The 20,236-nt window shown below is 41.9% G+C and overlaps 1 protein-coding gene across 3 annotated transcripts in view; it reads right to left on the bottom strand.

The window, feature by feature from the left end:
- The window catches only part of disp1 (dispatched homolog 1 (Drosophila)), a 121,439-nt gene extending 109,158 nt beyond the window's left edge, over positions 1-12,281 (bottom strand). For 2 of the 3 annotated variants that reach the window (XM_026194471.1, XM_026194475.1), the window contains exons 1-2: positions 12,106-12,281; positions 6,965-7,032 (exon numbers count right to left, since the gene is read on the bottom strand). The gene's annotated coding sequence lies outside the window, so the exon portion shown is untranslated. The remainder of the gene's footprint in view (positions 1-6,964; positions 7,033-12,105) is intronic. The other variant, XM_026194473.1, reaches the window with a different exon arrangement.
- Positions 12,282-20,236: the final 7,955 nt, after the last annotated feature.

Below are 20,236 nucleotides of genomic sequence, written 5' to 3'. Positions count from 1 at the left end.
AGATTTTGACTATACTGCTCTATCGCGATAGCGCATGTTAGTGATGGGCAGATGAAGCCTCATGAAGCACTGAAGCTTTTCATCCAATTGGTTCACCCCAACGTGAAGCTTCTTGAAGCTTCATTTGCTCTAGCAGGACACCTACTGGACGTAAAAATATTAGTTGGCATGAATTTGAAGAGTGTGGCATTTTGCACACAGCCTGTAAATGTCAACAACAAAAGGAGTGTGTAAAACATCTATATTGTAGTGATGGCAGTATACTGTGTATAGTTATGCTGGCAGTATGGAAAATGATTATTTGCGGCAAAGTTCGAACCGCTTCCTGAACCAGTCACGTGGTACAACCGGGCAGCGAGGCTTCGGACATCATCATTTTCAGCTCCTCCCATAAATGAAGCAAGCCTCGATACGCGCTTCGCGGAAACGCCCTCTCCATTACTCGACACACGCTTCGAAGCCTCGATACAGAACGTCACATCACTAGCGCATGTTGATGATGTCATCAAGCTGCGCCTGTTTTGGTCGAAAGCATCGCAGCGGCTAAAACCATTATCATCTGCAAAATATGCCGACAGTCATAGCAAAGAGATGAAGCACTGTTGAAATATGGGGAAAGCCAAAAACTGCGCTTCCTCCACTTCCCTAACATTGTTGAATTAATGTTGTAACTTAATGTTGAATTCTCTGGCAGCTGCTCTGTTCCCATGTTGTTGCAGTATATTAATGACTAACCTCGTATTGTGGATGAATAATCTCAGTTGTTCTCCTGACTGAGGTTTGGCCCGTGTATAGCATCCTGCTATGCGATTGCATTTGTCCCTGACCACCAGAATCCCTCACGTTAACTTTTATCAAGTGGAAAAAAAAGTTGACGTTCATCCTCCAGCTTCACTGTGCTAATGTTATGCTAACATAGCTGTGTCGCTAGCAATCACGTAGCACATCATTATATACCAGGTAGTCCAACTTCAGTAACCCTGCAAACGCCACTGCTGTTTAGTTTTCTGTCTTTATTTATGTCGGAAGTGACAGCAGAGCTGTACGTTTGAATTCGTTTCAGAAATCTCTCAGTCAGAACATGGTATGAAATGTTTAGGTGGAAACTAGCGAGCTAACTTCTTGCTAACTTCTAACTCTGTTAAATTTAATAACTTCTGTTTTCATGGATGCCTGGATGTTAAACTTAATTGTTACACAAGATAAAGCAGCAACGCTGATTATTTAATTAAAGATTAAAGAATTTAGACCGTTTTTAACTCTCAGTGTTCGTTTGACTTTGGGACCTGATGTTTCTTCATTAGTGACAGTTTTCTTGCGTCCACATTTTGGCAAATCCAACACTGAACCAGTTTCACCAAACTTAGCAAGCAGTTTGCTAACTGTAGCATGGGAGATGGGTGGTCTCGTAGGGTGTCTTGCATTGAAATCTGCTGCAATGACCCGGTTACTGCGTTCACCAGATATCAACACAATTTCGCTCCTCACATGTTAACCTCTTCGACATGTCAATGGCTGTGAACAAAGAGAAACTTGTAAATAACTCGTGACAGAATAAATTTACGTTGAAACCAAGCACACCATTGTTGTTCTTGTGACATTACCAATAAGTTTGATGTGTCACATGGTCCTCTTCCTATTGAAAAACAAAAGTTGTATCCAAGATGGCCGAATTCTAAATGGCCACCATGGTCACCGCCCATCTGGAGGAGTTTGCCCCCTCACATATACTAATGTGCCACAAACAGGACTTTAATATCACCAACCATTCCCATGTTATTACGGGGTATCCATATAAATGGCCGACCTTGCATAATGAGACACTCAGATTTCAACGTGCAAAAACAAAAAAGTTCTAAACTGGATAAAACTTAAAAAAAAAACAAAAAAAAAAACAAAACACTAAAACATCTTAAAAAAATTTGACATAAAAGCTAAAATTATGACAACAATCTCTGGACCATGTCAGAGAACCTCTCTGAGTTATCACCACTTGAAAACACTAGAATTTTGTTCTATGTGGATGAGTGAATACTAATGTTTCTGTTTTTGCACTACACTTTTTGTGAGCACAAATTTCATGTTACAAAGAATCCAACATGCTTTATTTCACAGGATTGTTAAATATAAGTACACAACATTGAGAAATGACCACAAGCTGTCTTTTGAAAAAAAAAAATTTCTTTTATTAATGTGTGCTCAAATATGGGGCTTTTTTTCCTCTATATTTTAACTGGCCAATTATCAGACATTTTTAATGCATCTGTCCCAAATCCCAGATCCTAATCCATGATGATAGTAAGAACGGCCAGTGAGAACCTCAGGCTTTTATCTTTAATGGGCTTTGAGCTAGTCATGTTCAAACATGGCCTCAGATTTCACCAGTTTAAACATGATATACATCTTGGAAGAGAACTCTCTCTTCTCTGCCAGCTAACTGCTTAAAACGACATGACGAAGAGCTGAAAGAGCTCAGGGAAAAGTGACCCATTTTCAAGAAGATACTTTTGTTCTTGAACAAATGTTGTAATCTTTTCTCTGTATGTAATATTGTAGGGTCTACCTTACCTTATTGTGATTTGGCGCTGTATAAATAAAACTTTATTGAATTATTTAGAGGTACTTGCCCATGTGAGCCCATGTGACTATGGAGTAGTGCTACAATATACTGTACAAATGTCCATGTGGGGTTGATATTCCTGAAAACTCAACACAGACCTTACTGACGAATGTGAGCAGGATGGAAAAGGCTGATGCTCAAAGACATTCCCATGTGATCTGTGTATGGGGAGGGGGCTCACTCCACGTGAACCACATGACTTCATCCGTCTTGTCGGTGCCCCTTCCTGTTTGTAGCAAACCTCAGTTTAAAAAGAAGAAGACAGACTGCCGTCCACTGCAGTGATGCACTCTGTCCACTGCAGTCAGACTTTTTTTCCTGCACTTAAACGGGTCAAATAAAGTAGTGGCGCAAATGTGCAGCACCTGTTCCTGTCGCCATCCGTCAGTATGTCAAATATAAAAACAGTGACAGCTGTGCTGCTGGCAGTGATACGGCGATGCTCTGGGCTGATGCACAAGACTGAGACAAGACTCTTTTCTCTTTTTGAAGAGCGCTTCTTTCCACACAGGGCTTTCTCCGGGTCAAATAGCTTAAAGCTGAGTGCAGTGGCCAGAGCCTGTAATATTTCACATATGCTTTTCGAGGCGCACTAGGCGCTATCGATCGCTTTAATCTAAAGCCCGGGAACGAGAAAGAAAAGGGACCATCAGGCAGCCTGCTTTCAATTACGAGCTCCATAAAGACACGCAGACAGGAGCTGACGTGATGGATGGTGGGAGAGGCAGTGATAGCATCTGCTGAGGCGCGAGTAACCCTAACAGGAAAAAGAAAACTTTCATTCACTGCTGCTAAATGAATATTAACTAACTTCTAAAAGTGGGCTGTCATTCACTCAAGCATTAAAATACACGTTATCAAATGAGCAGAAACAACAGGAAACTGCGCAGACTTTAACCTTAACTTCATGTGGACCAATAGAATTACAAAGGCCCGTTCTGAGGCAGGAAAAACGGCGCTATGTTACAGCTGTAGCAATGTGCCATCTTATCCAGCCCAGCCAACCAGAGAGGGGGAAGAAATAGACCTACACCAATCCTTCTGGATTTCCACTTTTTTATGATGTGCAAATTAAAATATCCCGTACAAGTAGATTCCAACCCTAACCCGAGTCATTCATGTCCTGAGGAGATGAAAGCGGATGGTTAGGCAGCTGCAGCCTGCACGCTGAATTACTGAATAACAAAGAATGCGTGAGCGAGCATGGAGGAAGCGGGCAGATCATTGCAGCAGCAGCAGCCATCAGACGGGTGCTGTTTAAAGAAAAAGTCATTTATCCAGACAGTACGAGACAAAACAAAATCACCGGATCAGACGCCACACAGACGTTTTCCTACAGCACTCTCCATCTTCTGCGTCTCAAGACAAACGACACAAGGTGACGAACCCTTTGAAAACACGGACGTCGCAACAGCTTTCATCATTCACTGCTTTTGGCATCTCCATTAAAAGCTCGGGCACGTCCGTCCTCGGTTTAACCAGAGGACAGAATTTAAACAGAACAGATGCAGTCTGTTTAAATTTCATGCCGACATCTCATGTCTTGTGAAATCCAATTTTACTGCAGCAGACATTATAAGATCGATGTAAACGATAAATCGTTTGCAGGTTTCAGATTTCGTAAAATTGTGTTGACATAAAAATTCAAAGGTAATAAAGTATTACAGCGTGTCAGCATTAGCGTGTACGAAGGTGACTTTAGTGTTTAACCTAAGAAGAATTTGTAGCTGAACCTTTACAGCACTATAATGTGTGCATCGTACACACTCACAGGCCATTTTGTTAGGTACACCTGTTCACATGCAAGATGTGGCTGCTTAGCACCAAGCAGACCAAACCAACCTCCTGAACACAGTTTAGATATTTCACTGTTGTTAGAGACCAAAACAGCGTGAATAGTGGACCAACGATGTAATGCCTACTAACATGACACAGAATCAAGGGTGTCAAACATAAGGCCCAGGGACCAAAGACAATGCCGCCCACTGGATGGCTTTGGGAAACGTGAAAGCGTGCATCAGAGGTTAAACAATTAAATGACAGAAACGTTCCCGTTTCCAGTAATGCAGAACTTTGCAGTGGGGGGTGTTGGAGGTTATTTTTTGGGTGGGTGGGGTTTAGAATGGGTCCACAGTTTAAGTATTTAAGGCTTTGTTGCTGGTTTTCCAGGAACGTCCTCAAATATAGTTCATGCTGCCCCTGTGTAGCCAAAACAAAGCCCACTAGTGAATCGTGCAGAACCGTCCGTCTGATCTTTGGCTTGGATTTCATCCTCAGTGAAAGCAAAATACTGATCTGAGATAAATCCAGATCCATGTCTTTGACAGCCAAGATAGCAGAAGGCTTTTCCTCCTGAGAAACAGAACAACCACTCTGTCTGTTGGACATCTTCAGTGGATCAAACCAGCCTGCCTGTCAGCACCAGGACACACAAATCCACACTGTGCAGTAATCTGAAGTCTCTACAAGGCCAGATGAGAGATCAGGCGCGCTGGTGCCACATGGTTCCTTGAGATCCACTAGCGTCTCCATCATTCAGCTCAACATCAAAGAAGCCAGCGCCTTGCTTTTGAATTATTGGCAGCAAGTGTGCAGTCATGCCTTCGGTGGCATCCGGCTCCCAGCCCGATTAACCCCTGTGCCACGCCAAGGAGGAAAAGCAGAGGATACGGCCCACAGCAAGGCAAGATAAATTACAATGCCAACAACTGCACATCAGCAACGACGCTAAAGGTCACGCGTTTGTCATCAGCACATTTGACGGCTCAATCAGCTGCAGCTTCAGTCCAAGGCAAGTAAAAGGCAAGGCCGAGCAGGTTTAACCTCGGCCACATTAGCTGTATAATGTCATGATACAGAGATGAACCCACCTCCAACCACCTGTCTTCCCTTATCCATCTCGTATCCATGTTTCCCTCTACACAGACATGCACAGGGTTAGCTATAGCGGTGGCCGTCCGTGCACGCCGTCCTTTTTCTGCTTATAACATTCGGGGGTCGTGTTGTGCTGAAGCCTGTTCCTGCTGCCACAGGCTGACAGGACAGCCAGTTTACACAAATGTAATTTAGCAGCTGATTAAAATGCGTCTCATTTCAGGGGTTTTTGTCCAAGATCAGTTTATCGGAGCGTCCCTCTACATCAGTCCTAGTTTCTCGTGCGGCCCTTGGGGAAATGAATTGCCCACGCCTGCTCTAAAGGAAATAAAGCAGTTTACAAGGAACACAAAGGCTTCAGTGCTCTTTGTAAAGACAGTCTTCTTACTTGGGATTACATTTTTTCCCCCCCATCTATGGATTAATGCAGCTCTACCATTTATTCTTTCGCCTGTTTGTGCATTACCTCTCTTTCCCATTTCTCCCCTTAACTAAATGCCTGGAAAAATTCCAGCACACCATCAGCAGACGGACAAAAGATAATTCAGTCCAGCCTGTGAGATGACACATGGGATTCATTCTGAGGCAATGAAGATGAACGCCGGCGTTGTGTGCAGAAGGTAAGGGCAGTGAACAGAGAAAAGGAAAACAAAGGAACACTGATAACATTACATATGCTGACGCAGAACACGGCTATTCTGTTAACTGATACTGGCAAAAGACAAAAGAGGAAGTAGTCTATTGATTGCCACATAAAGATCAAGACCACACGAGACAACAGAGGCAAATGTTTCCAACATGGACAAAAAATAATATGCTGATACGGTGACACAAAGATAGCACAAAGACATAAAGGTTGGCACAGAAAAGCTACGGGGAAAAAGTGAGATAGCGAGCAGCTGTTACAGCCAGCTGTCCTGACCAGTTGCTCTTAAGGGTGGGAGGCCAGGATGGAGGGATTCAGAGACATTAAGGAAAGACGGGGGGATATAAGAAGCAGACGGAGATGCTGATGGCTGACAGGGAAGGAGGAAAGTGGAAAACGCTCAGAAAGAAAGGATAAGAGTGTTCACCTAGAAGCAAGATTTTGGAGCAGGAAAAACTTGGAAAACTCTTCTATGACTTTTTAAATGGCAAAAAGAAGAGAAAGCTGTAAAATCCAACAGAACTGATCCATAAGCTCCGCCCACTTCAAATCCAGATATCTTCTGTAAGCGTCACAGAAACACAACAAACACAAAACCAAAGAAAGTGTTGTTTACAGCCTTCAATCTCAGCAGGACATCACACACAAACCTTACAGAGGAATAACAAGCTGAAGAGTGACCCCTAGTGGCATTTTCTCCACCGTGCAAGACGACAATTCAAATACAGGCAAGTTAGTCACGTGATGTGTGAATCCTTAAAATTAGAGCCCGTGTGTGTGTTCTTTGAATATTAGACTGTTCAGTGGTATGTGTAGGTACTTACTGTAACCTCTCAGGATGAGCACTCTGTGTGTTTCCTTTGCTTTCCTGATCACAAAGAGACGAGCTCACCTAACGGAGAGAAACAATGACAACCTGATTAAAAGAAGAGTACAGAGCATCCACAACTCTTTACTTCAAAGAAACCACATTCCCGTAGAGTAACTTTGCACGACTCACAGTTCAAATAAGTTATTGTAGATTAATAATAATCTACAAGCTGGGCCTCGGTAATAGCCAATTAGTTCATCCACTGTCTGCAAAAATGCTGCAAAACTGACTGAACAGGGCTGTAAAGAGCAAATGGGCCAAAGCATCCTGCAAAGGCAAGCCAAGCGTTTCTCAAGGCAAACATGCATTATACAAGGCTGCAACTGCTAAACTCTTAATGCATTACTTAAACCCACTGAATCACATATGACTGCTGTGTTGGTGCACAAACATCACAAAATAAATGAAATATTCCACTTGTCTGATCTGAGATAACAAGAGTCCACATCACTAGTGTCCATTTTCAAAGACAGCTCTCATAACCTTCATACTAGCTGTGCACATGACTGCCAATCCAATTATCCACCAGCGAGGACATTTGTCATAATGTTGGCTGACATGAGCTCTTTCAGTGGGTGGAACAGTGGTTAACACGGCTGCCTCACAGCAAGAAGGTCCTGGAGATCTGGCTTCCTGCCACAGTCCAAAGATTCATCCTCAGCCTATGACAGCTGGGATATCATCCAGACCCCGGCCACCCTGAATCGGATAAGAGGATGGATGAACTCTTTTACTTTCTGTGCCCTCGTCAGACAATCCGTGCAGACGTCGGCATACCTGCTGATTTTTCCTTCGATTGTTCCTGTCTGTGGATGTGGACTGTGCCACGGGCAATGGAATTCAAGCAGACTTCACAGGAGTTTAACAGGAGTGACTATTCAGCCATTGTTCCTGTGTAACCAGGGCTTTGAGCTTCTCTCTGACCCGTCTACCCCCATGTTACACTGTCAGCTGCTGTCTCTGTACGCCTATTTAGATCGAGCAATGGTTCCTAACCGAACACAAAAGATCTTTGACTCACTTCCCTCTTGTGTTTGTAAAAAGTATTTGGCTCAAGAGCTCTTGGTCACGTTCATATGACGTTGAGAAGCTATAAAACAAGGATTAGCTCACTAATGCTCGTACGAAAAACACTTTCACTGCAAACTGTTGATCGAGAGCTGGCCAACCAGTGCATTTACACACACGGCATTGAAAACCTGCTTTCATAAATAAAAAAGGGGAAAGGGGGGATAGCTTATCATCTCAAATATTTCTGTTTTCTGCCACTAAGCCTAGACGAACGAGGACTTACTGGGTAAGCCGCACATTAAAACTCAACGTACACATCATATTTATCTACATAACACTGACACACTGTCATTGTTATGTAGATGCTCTTTCCTACTTGAAATTAACATTCATGACAGGCTCATCTCAAAATTCAGGCATTTTCAAAGCCCCATAGCTATGTGCCAGGTTGGTTTAGAAAGGTGAGGGGGAGCTTTTCAAGGTGGCACAAAATGTACTGTTTTCATTCAGGTTCAAGGAGTTTATACATTTCTTCCTTTTAAATGAGTGTATTTGATTAATTGATAAATTAGCCACAATCTCTGAGACTTTACAAACTTAATCTTTAAGTTGTACATTTTCTCATTAATATTTCCCTATTTTTCATATTTGCAGCATTATACAGATAAAGGAAAATAACAAGCTGAGGTAGACAGTAACATGGATTTCACTCAAAAGTCTACTTATTACTAGAGATGGCACGATACCACTTTTTTATGTCCGATACCGATATCATAAATTTGGATATCTGCCGATACCGATATGAATCCGATATAGTGTTTTTTAATCAACAAAACTGTTTTTTAAATATCTTGCTGCATTTTGTATAAGTTCATACTCAAGTTTAAAACAACAACTACACTAAAGCTATTCTGTTATACCTGTATGCAAAAAAAAATATTTCATAGTTCAGCAATACTGATCAATCTAATAAACTTAAACCTACACCATCCTCCCTATTCTGGTATTTTAAAGAGTACTTAGCATAAATATTAAGCAACCTAACTAATAGGGTTCCAACTCCCAGCAACAACAAAAAGAAATAAATAAAAAATAGGGAACCACCCCTCATGCTCCACCTCATGATGCTTAATCGACGTAATCAACCTTAATTTGATGCAGTGTGAAAAAAAAAAATGCATAGAAATCAATTATTTTTCAATATATTAAAATATTAAATAGATTCAACATCTTTCTTCAACAAAATTGCAGACTGCACAGATGGTACCTTCCCAAAGGAAAAAGTACTATAGCTTACTAGGGTATATTAGACTTAATAGTCACTATATACAGTAATGGACTTCTATTCATTTTACATCAGATTAAAACTTTGGGTGTCAGATAATTATTTATTAAAAGCTCGACATTTTAAATGAGAATAAGAAAGAAAAGTATGTCTTTGTGCCCCCTTTTCCCTGTTCATGCCCTATCGGCCCCCCTGGCTAAACTTTGCTAGATCCGCCCCTGCACAGTTACGTCAGCTACGTAGAAAAAGATCCTGGTGTAGAAAGTAATATTAAATACATTCTAACAACAGCTTATCAAGCTTAAACGTGCTGCTGTTGTTCAGCCGCTGGTTTCCTCTTTCTGGTGCAAAGTGGGTCAAAAGCAAACTAGAGAGACGGACTCACGACAGAAAAGCCGATCAGCTGATCATTAAGCAGTTTCATGATTGAAGTAGCAGCAGGAGAGGGAGAGGCAGTCGCTCCATATATCGGTTGTTAAGCTTAACGCAGGAATGCTTTACAAACATTCAGAGATGGACTTACACACTTGCTTTCTTCTCTCTGGGATAACTTCCTCGGAGATGAAATGCCGGTTTGGTAGCGAAGCTCCAAATGCTATCCAGACCACCGACAGGTCTCGCACGCCACAGCCGCTCTATCACGTGAGCACACTGCTGCGACGTGCTACGGTTATGAGGCGAGTTACGCCATGTCGCAAGTTTTGTGAGGTGCTTGTTTGATATTTAATGGATCGATTACATTTTTTATTTTTCTCCGATATCCGATCCAGTAATTTAGGTCAGTATCGGCCCGATACCGATGCGTAATATCGGATCGGTCCATCTCTACTTATTACATTTTTCCATATTTTTCTTTCATGTTTCTCGTGGTTGGTCAAATTAAGAATCTTCAAAATTTCAAATGATGCGCTCAGATTTTGTGCTAAATTTATGCTCACTTTCAGACTGTTGTTTCTACTCTTATCTCTGTGTGATGTCAGTGGGAGCAGATATCCCTACTATGGTCACTCACACAGGCATAAGGCAGCTGCTGTTCAAACCTTTTGTTTGCAGCCCAGCATCATAAAGCTGGCTCCAATCAAAAGGAGCTAAAATTACTTTTTTCAGATGGCTCAGGCAGAGCTGCGCCACGTATTTGATTTGAAGACTTTTTTACACCACATGGCTGTACTGACGTAACCTCCCAAAGGATCTGTGTCTCCATCTTTCATCAAATGTTTAAACCAGAGGAGCTTAAAGCAGGTGCAATGACAGAAAATGCACTTCATTTCCCAGCCATACACTGCATACTTAGTGGCCACTTCATGAATTACACACCGCTAGTACCAAGTTGGACTGCCTTTAAGCTTAATTCATTGCAGCAAAGAGTCAGCATCACAGGTTCTGGTCCACACTGACACAACAGCATCACACGGATTGCAGCAGATCTGTCAGCTGCACATATGTGACGAGAATCTCGTTTTCCACCAAAGTTCTAAAGGTGCTCTATTGGATTGAGATCTGGTGACTGTGGAATTGGAGTACAGTGAAGTGTGAGATGGTTTGTGACATGAAACATTATCGTGCTGCAGGCAGCTACTGAAAGATGGGTATATTGTGCTCATAAAGGGATGGAGGTGTGACCGATATCCCCATGCTGGGATTGCTCCAGGAGCAACATAGTCAGGGCTGGCCCAGGTTCAGAGTTGCAAGTGATCAGTCACGTTGTTATGTCACAGGGGCTAAGGTTAGGTTTTGGTGTGATGGTGTTTCCACCTAGCCTAGCAAAACTATGACATCACTATGTCTGTGAAGGTTCTCAGTCATCCAGGTCATGACATCACTATAATGTGATTGGTCACTTGCAATGTTGAATCTGGACCAACAATAATTATGATGTTCCGGAAACAACGTCAGGTCTCACTTGATGGACAAACTCGGGCAGGCTGTGGTTTCAAAACGATGCTGGACTGGTCCAAACTGTTCCCAGCAGCCCACGTGACACAAACAAACAAAGCCACTTAAATCACTCTTCCTCCACACTTTGATAATCAGTCTGAACTTCAGCAGGTCGTGTTGATCATGCCTACATCCCTAAATGCAATGACCTGGTCTCATGTGATTGGATGACATATTTGCCTTAATGTGCTTTTGAACAGATGTACCTAATGAAGTGGCAGGTAGGCATAAACAGTCTATAAATGCAGGAAAAGCACAGTTCCTACTCTGTTGAGGAGGTGTTCAAATAAATAAAGCATCATCCGTTTCAGTCTGCCAGCACAGCTCCTGGAACAACACAGCAAACACGGTGACCGTGTCCACGGTCCTCCGTGAAATGGAAAATACACCTGTGCTTGTACAGCTCGGCTTTGCAGACCAGCACACTAATAACAACCAGGTACACAAACACCTTGAACACGTTTCACTCCTGCTTCTTCCCCAACAGCTGAAACTAACACCCCGTTTCAAATTTAAAGGGGCGGGCGGACCTGTCCGCGTGCACATTAACAGCCAAATGTGACGTTATCAGCCTCGGCCTCGGCCAAATCACAGCTGACCCCGCGAGCTAGCGTTAACCACAATGAAGCCCAAAGCGTGAACAGCTCGCTTGGAGACCGGCTCTGTCGTCACCCGAGAGCTACGAACCCCACACAGCCTCCCCCGAAACAAACACAGCGCAGCGCGGGTGCTTGCCCCTCGGCAGGCGAGTTAAGTTCGCGTTAGCTGACTGACGCTGCTAGCCAGCTAACCTCGCTGACCAAAACAGCTGGCTAAACAACAGCGGCTGCTCTGTGTTTCTCTCCCAGCCCCATACTCACTCGAGCACCCGCACGGTGTGAAGGCAAGACACGGGGCTAGTGCTAACGGCCGACCGGAGAAGTATTCCCGGGTTTCTACTTTAGTTCCTGCGGATGCTGATGTATCCGATCTCCATGCATCAAACCATGTTGGGTGGGCAGCTGCGCACTGAGTTCTTGTTTGTACTATCAGGAGGTTTCTGGGAGGAAATGTAGGAAACTTCGAAGGGCACTAGGAGGCGACTATGTACCTCAGCCTCCTATCTCCTCGAAGTATTTTATTTGAGCAAAAGTAGTTTTTCAGATATCAGTGTTTGTCCTTCTGTTGGGAGCTCAAACAAAACCGTTCAGAAGCAGTGAACTGAAAATGTCTCGAATAAAAGCGATCAGACAGAAGCGTTCACTTCACTCTGGACTCAAGCAAAGAAGCATGCTGACTCAGCAGGGACAGCGTTTAATGCAGAGTTTAATGACAAAAGTAACAGAAAGCAAGAACGCGTCATTCCATCACATTCTAGTTTTTGCTAAGCCTGGTGGCTGATTTTGTTCTACATGTACAAACACATGCTTTGACAACAACAGATGCACACATGGTACCAACTGGTGGCATAAATATTCATCAGGACGTGCAGTTTTTTCAACACATTTAAAGCTATCTCCAAAAGTTGATTCTGTTCATCTGGACCTAGCGTTGAACAGAATCAACTTTTGGAGATTTACTTAGCTGGATGATTGAGCATGCATCAAAACATTTAAAGCTAAATTACAGAAGCATCAGCAGGCTGGAAGATGCCATCGTTATAGGTCATTTATAGGTTAGAAAAGATGAAGTCTTACCTTTTTGAAGCCAAGAGCACTGAGCTCGTCACTGCTGGACACTGTATGCTGTTGCCTAGTAAATTGTTGTTCCTATAGTAAAACATATGTTCCTTTCTGTCTTTTGGTAAATTAGTGGGAACCCTGATTTACCAAATGAGCTTCATGTTGCATCCGGTTCCTAGTTTCAAGGCTTGAAAAGAGCAATGGGAAAGTGTTTCCTGATATCAGCAAAATGCAAATATCACGCTTAGTCTACTGCACTGTAAAGATAGATAGATAGATAGATAGACAGACAGACAGACAGACAGACAGACAGACAGACAGACAGACAGACAGACAGACAGACAGACAGACAGACAGACAGATAGATAGATAGATAGATAGATAGATAGATAGATAGATAGATAGATAGATAGATAGATAGATAGATAGATAGATTAGGGGTGCAACAATACACAAAATTCACGGTTCGGTTTGATACTTTGGTGTCACGGTTCGATATTTTTTTCGATACAAAAAATGTTCATGCTTTTTTAATTTGTTGTTTATTAAGATTATAAATATATATTTTAACTCAAACGTACAGCTTTTAAATTTAATGTTGCTGAAACAACAAAGGGATAAAATAATAAATCTATCTGACTGAGAAATCACTCATCTTTAGAAAAGAGAGTTTATTACAGAGAAATGGCTCTTTCCAAAATAAAAGGTATACTATACGCTTCTTCTGGGCTATATTCTCAGCAGCATATTAAACATATCAGCAATAAAGCTGCCATTTTCAGTTAACCTCCCATGTTGTGTTTCCTGCGTTTGGGTCCTACATCTTGCCTGTCACAGAGCCAAACTGTGACACTAACAACAAATTGGGGAACAAATACCAAAAGAACTGTCTCAGTTAATGAGGACATCAGTAACGATACACTTGTAAGCTTTCAGCCCATACCCACATGTTTTACCATCTGTACTGAATCAGGTGGAAGCCAAGAATCATTACCGGTGGAGGAAACTGGCGAAAATCAAAGTACCGTTAATAAACACAAGCTTTCCTCTGCTGTACATCAGGGTCACCTTGTAATATAATTTGGATGCTTCGACTTGAGTACAGTTAGAATTGCTTGATCAGCTGACACCTGTTCGCACCGTGCTTCAGAGTAGTGTCGTCCTCATAACAATGTCATGTTAGGTCAGATCATTAGGTTGGACTCTGGAAGTTTTGATTTACATTATAAAAGACAGACGGTTTTTATATTTTACCACACAGTGAGATAGAGGGACTCTCACGCAGCTGCAGCAGTCACTAAAGAACTTGTATTACATAAGTACATACTGTATGTAGTATAGATAAGCCTTTTCACTCAGAGAAACAGACTGCATTCCTGCAAGAATCCTGAGCTTTCAGGGTGGCATGGTGGTGCAGTGGCTAGCACTGTAACCGTCACAGCAAGACTGTTGGTGGGTCAAGCCCGCTGGCTGTACTGTGTGGCGTTTTCATGTTGTCCCCGTTCTGTGTGCTCCTGCCTCTTCCCACAGTCCAAAAATCATACATATGTGTGATTCTTACTCTGAATCTGAATAAGTACGCGGGACCACTGTGTGCGGTAAGACCATCTCTTTTACTTCCTGTATTACCATCTCCCGGCATGCATTGCCAGTGTGTAACACGTAATTACACCAAACAATGAACACATACTGCCCATACAACAAATGTACCAGAGACAATTATGAATACACCACACATATTAGGCTAATTTGTGACAATATGTGTGACTGTTGGAGGGAATGGTTGTCTGGCTCTGTTTAGCCCTGCGATAGACTGCCGACCTGCCCAGGATGTACTCTGCCTATTGTTCAATCACATCAGGTAAGGGCTCCAGCTACTACATAACGCTGAATTGGATAAGCAGTAATGAAAATGGATGATGACTTTAGATATGCAGTTTTTATGTCCCAGTAACTATTAAAATTGGATTTCAATATACTTCAAAACCCATCTCCATAGAGACTGTGTCAGCTTCCAAAAAGACAAAAAACAAACTAAAAACCAGCAACAAACGACTTAAACATAAACAATTACAAAGAAAGAACAATACAGTATCCACATCTGAACCAAAGAGTAAAACAGTGAAATCTGGATTATTAAATATTAGGTCTCTCTCCTCCAAGTCTCTGTTAGTACATGACTTAATAATTGATCAACAAATTGATTTACTCTGCCTTACAGAAACCTGGTTGCTGCAGGATGATTATGTTAGTTTAAATGAATCAACACCCCCGAGTCATTCTAACTACCAGAAACCTCGAAGCACAGGCCGAGGGGGCGGTGTGGCAGCAATTTTTCACACCAGCCTATTAATTAATGAAAGCCCAAGACAGACTTTTAATTCATTTGAAAGCCTGATGCTTAGCCTCGTCCACCCCAGCTGTAAAACTCAGAAACCAGTCTTATTTGTTATCATCTATCGTCCACCTGGGCCTTACACAGAGTTTCTGTCTGATTTCTCAGACTTTATATCTAATTTAGTTCTGAGCTCAGATAAAATAATTATTGTGGGTGATTTTAACATCCATGTAGATGCTAAAAGTGACAGCCTCAACATGGCATTTAATCTGTTATTAGACTCAATTGGCTTCTCTCAAAATGTAAAAGAACCCACCCACCACTTTAATCACACTCTAGATCTTGTTTTAACATATGGCATAGAAACTGAACATTTAACAGTGTTTCCTGAAAACCCTCTCCTGTCTGATCATTTCCTGATAACATTTACATTTACAATAATTGATTACACAGCGGTGGAGAGTAGACTTTATCACAGTAGATGTCTTTCTGAAAGTGCTGTAACTAAGTTTAAGAATATAATCCACCCACTGTTATCATCTTCAATGTCCTGTACCAACACAGAGCAGAGCAGCTATCTGAACGCTACCCCAACAGAGGTCGATTATCTTGTTAATAATTTCACCTCCTCACTACGTACGACTCTGGATACTGTAGCTCCAGTGAAAACTAAGGTCTCTAATCAGAAGTACCTGACTCCGTGGTATAATTCTCAAACACGTACCCTAAAGCAGATGACTCGTAATCTGGAGAGGAAATGGCGTGTCACAAATTTAGAGGATCATCATTTAGCCTGGAGAAATAGTTTGCTGCTTTATAAGAAAGCCCTCTGCAAAGCCAGAACATCTTACTATTCATCACTGATTGAAGAAAATAAGAACAACCCCAGGTTTCTCTTCAGCTCTGTAGCCAGGCTGACAAACAGTCAGAGCTCTGTTGAGCCAACAATCCCTTTAACGTTAACTAGTAATGACTTCATGAACTTCTTCACAAATAAAATTTTTATCATTAGAGAAAAAATTACCAGTAATCATCCCACAGATGTAATATTATCTACAGCTACTCTTAGTACCATTGATGTTAAGTTAGACTCTTTTTCTCCAATTGATCTTTCTGAGTTAACTTCAATAATTACTTCCTCCAAACCATCAACGTGTCTTTTAGACCCCATTCCTACAAAACTGCTCAAAGAAGTCCTGCCATTAATTAATGCTTCGATCTTAAATATGATCAACCTATCTCTAATGATCGGCTATGTACCACAGGCCTTCAAGCTGGCTGTAGTTAAACCTTTACTCAAAAAGCATCTCTAGACCCAGCAGTCTTAGCTAATTATAGGCCAATCTCCAACCTTCCTTTCATATCAAAAATCCTTGAAAGAGTAGTTGTCAAACAGCTAACAGATCATCTGCAGAGGTTTATTTGAAGAGTTTCAGTCAGGTTTCAGAGCTCATCACAGCACAGAAACAGCTTTAGTGAAGGTTACAAATGATCTTCTTATGGCCTCTGACAGTGGACTCATCTCTGTGCTTGTCCTGCTAGACCTCAGTGCAGCGTTCGATACTGTTGACCATAATATCCTATTAGAGCGATTAGAACATGCTGTAGGTATTACAGGTACTGCGCTGCAGTGGTTTGTATCATATCTATCTAATAGACTCCAGTTTGTGCATGTAAATGGAGAGTCCTCTTCACACACTGAGGTTAATTATGGAGTTCCACAGGGTTCAGTGCTAGGACCAATTCTGTTTAGATTATACATGCTTCCCTTAGGCAGCATCATCAGAAGACATAGCATACATTTACACTGCTATGCAGATGACACCCAGCTCTATCTGTCCATGAAGCCAGATAACACACACCAATGAGTTAAACTGCAGGAATGTCTTAAAGACATAAAGACCTGGATGGCCGCTAACTTTCTGCTTCTTAATTCAGATCAAACTGAGGTTATTGTACTCGGCCCTGAAAATCTTAGAAATATGGTATCTAACCAGATTCTTACTCTGGATGGCATTACCTTGGCCTCCAGTAACGCTGTGAGGAACCTTGGAGTCATTTTTGACCAGGACATGTCCTTCAACGCACATATTAAACAAATATGTAAGACTGCTTTCTTCCATGTGTGCAACATCTCTAAAGTTAGAAATATCCTGTCTCAGAGTGACGCTGAAAAACTAGTTCATGCATTTATTACTTCCAGGCTGGACGACTGTAATTCATTATTATCAGGAAGTCCTAAAAACTCCCTGAAAAGCCTTCAGCTGATCCAAAATGCTGCAGCAAGAGTCCTGACAGGGACTAGAAAGAGAGAGCATATTTCTCCTGTTTTGGCTTCCTGTTAAATCCAGAATTCAAAATCCTGCTCCTCACATACAAGGTCTTAAATAATCAGGCCCCATCTTATCTCAATGACCTTGTAGTACCATATCACCCTATTAGAGCACTTCGCTCTCGCTCTGCAGGCCTACTTGTTGTTCCTAGAGTATTTAAAAGTAGAATGGGAGGCAGAGCCTTCAGTTTTCAGGCCCCTCTTCTGTGGAACCAGCTTCCAGTTTGGATTCAGGAGACAGACACTATCTCTACTTTCAAGATTAGGCTTCAAACTTTCCTTTTTGCTAAAGCATATAGTTAGAGCTGGACCAGGTGACCCTGAATCCTCCCTTAGTTATGCTGCAACAGCACCGCCTACAACTGCAAAGCTCTCCAGCGAGTAGTGCGGTGCTCTGAACGGATAATTGGAGGTGAGCTTCCCTCCCTCCAAGACATCTACAGGAAGCGCTGCCTGAGGAAAGCGGGGAGGATCATCAAGGACTCCAGTCACCCCAGCCATAAACTGTTCAGACTGCTTCCATCAGGAAGGAGGTTCTGCAGCATCCGGTCCCGAACCAGCAGACTGAGAGACAGCTTTTTCCATCAGGCCATCAGACTGCTGAACACTTCATAGACACCTCAGCTTCACTACTGGAACTTTAACATTATGTACTCCATACTGTACAGTAACGCCACTGTTTTGCACATGTCTCACTCTGTATATTTTATTTTATATATTTTATTTATTGTTTACTCTATTTAATTTGTAAAATATGTGTACACACACACACACACACACACGTAGAAAAATATTTAGTATACACATCCAGAAATGCATATACTATTATATATTGTACATATATTTATTAGTTTCAGATGTAGCCATTCTTGTATTTTGCTTGTTTACATTATTGTATTTTGCACAACTCTGTTGCTTGTGAAGCTCGCACACAAGAATTTCACTCACATGTGCTGTACCAATGTACCTGCACATGTGATGTGACAATAAAAGTGATTTGATTTGATTTGATTTGCAATAGACGTAGGCTGCCGGGTGGATTCCCATGATGCATTGAGTTTTTCCTTTCCAGTCACCTTTCTCGCTCACTATGTGTTAACAGACCTCTCTGCATTGAATCATATCTGTTATTAATCTCTGTCTCTCTTCCACAGCATGTCTTTTATCCTGTCTTCCTTCTCTCACCCCAACCGGTCGCAGCAGATGGCCGCCCCTCCTGAGCCTGGTTCTGCCGGAGGTTTCTTCCTGTTAAAAGGGAGTTTTTCCTTCCCACTGTCGCCAAAGTGCTTGCTCATAGGGGGTCATATGATTGTTGGGTTTTTCTCTGTATCTATGAAGCGCCTTGAGGCGACTTTTGTTGTGATTTGGCGCTATATAAATAAAATTGAATTGAATTGAATTCAAAATAAGATACTCAAATACGCTCCCTGACACCTTTAAAACGGTGAGAACTAAACAGCTTGTGTCAGACAGCCGGGGGACTCCATCAAGCCCCAGTATGATATAAATAAGGATTATTTTGAACTTTTGAATCATGCAAAGCTACTCTAGAGTTCAAAACTTTAAAAAAAAAGGAGCATCATAGATCTCACTTAAAGCAGTATTTCAACTTTTTGTTACAGCTCACATCAGTGGACTCATTATCATAAGACACGTTTAATACATTTAAAAATAAAATACACAATGACAACTACAAACTGACTCCTTCCTCAAGCTATTTTTGGACAGTAGTTGTCACATGGGGGCAGTGTGACTACCAGACTGTACAGGAAATTGCACAGATTCTGCAAAGCAGCATTTTCACTGCCATCTCTGCGGTTCTCCGTCTGTAGTGAAGCAGTAGTGCTCCCATATAGCTTGCTGTAAATATGCCAAGCACCTTACATGAGTCTGTTATGCATTATTCATGAACGGTAGGTCATAGACAACCGCTTTAACTGCATTAGTATTCATCCTGTTCTATTGTGCAGCACAAAGGCTTCAAACAGCACAGACTATACTTAACGCCTCCACTGTGGCAGATCAAGTTTGACTGTCTTGCTCAGAAGCACTCGTTTGTCTCGTTCCCAGCGTGACCACTTGGATCAAACTGTGCGTGAGCAGATTATCATATATGGACCTTTAGCTGATACAAATGGTGCTCTTCTGCATCTTTGTTTGACGCAGTCTAATGAATTTCTCTGATTAAAACTCAGAGAATGAAAAATGTAAGTGCATCTACTCTGCTGAGGCAAAGCAGGTGCACGCTGAGAAGAAGAAACCCCCCCAAACTATATTAATGGTTAACTTAAATGAGTTGTATTTTTCAGACAAAGTGTCTAAGTGAGGCACATGTCAGGTTAAACACCTGGATCCAATCCCCCTCCAGAATTAAGCAGCTTTAAATGTCCCTTTATTGCTAATCTTTAACCATGAACAGCTCATTAGCATTCAGTTTGAATAAATTCTGTAATTTATCAATTTTGGATCAATTCTGTTGAGGAAAATTATTCAAAAGCACCTCTAAACTATATACTTAATGCAGTTTTGAGATTACACTCACCAGCCACTTTATTAGGCACATCTTTTCAACTCCTCATCCATGCAAATATTGAATCAGCCAATCAGATTGCATCAGCTCAAAGCATTTAGGGGCTGTAGACATGATCAAGACGACCTGC

This window comes from Astatotilapia calliptera, chromosome 15 (genome assembly GCF_900246225.1).
Source record: "Astatotilapia calliptera chromosome 15, fAstCal1.2, whole genome shotgun sequence".
Taxonomy (NCBI): domain Eukaryota; kingdom Metazoa; phylum Chordata; class Actinopteri; order Cichliformes; family Cichlidae; genus Astatotilapia; species Astatotilapia calliptera.
The sequence above is the reverse complement of the archived record's forward strand: the minus strand, read 5'-3'. Positions and strand labels throughout refer to the sequence as shown.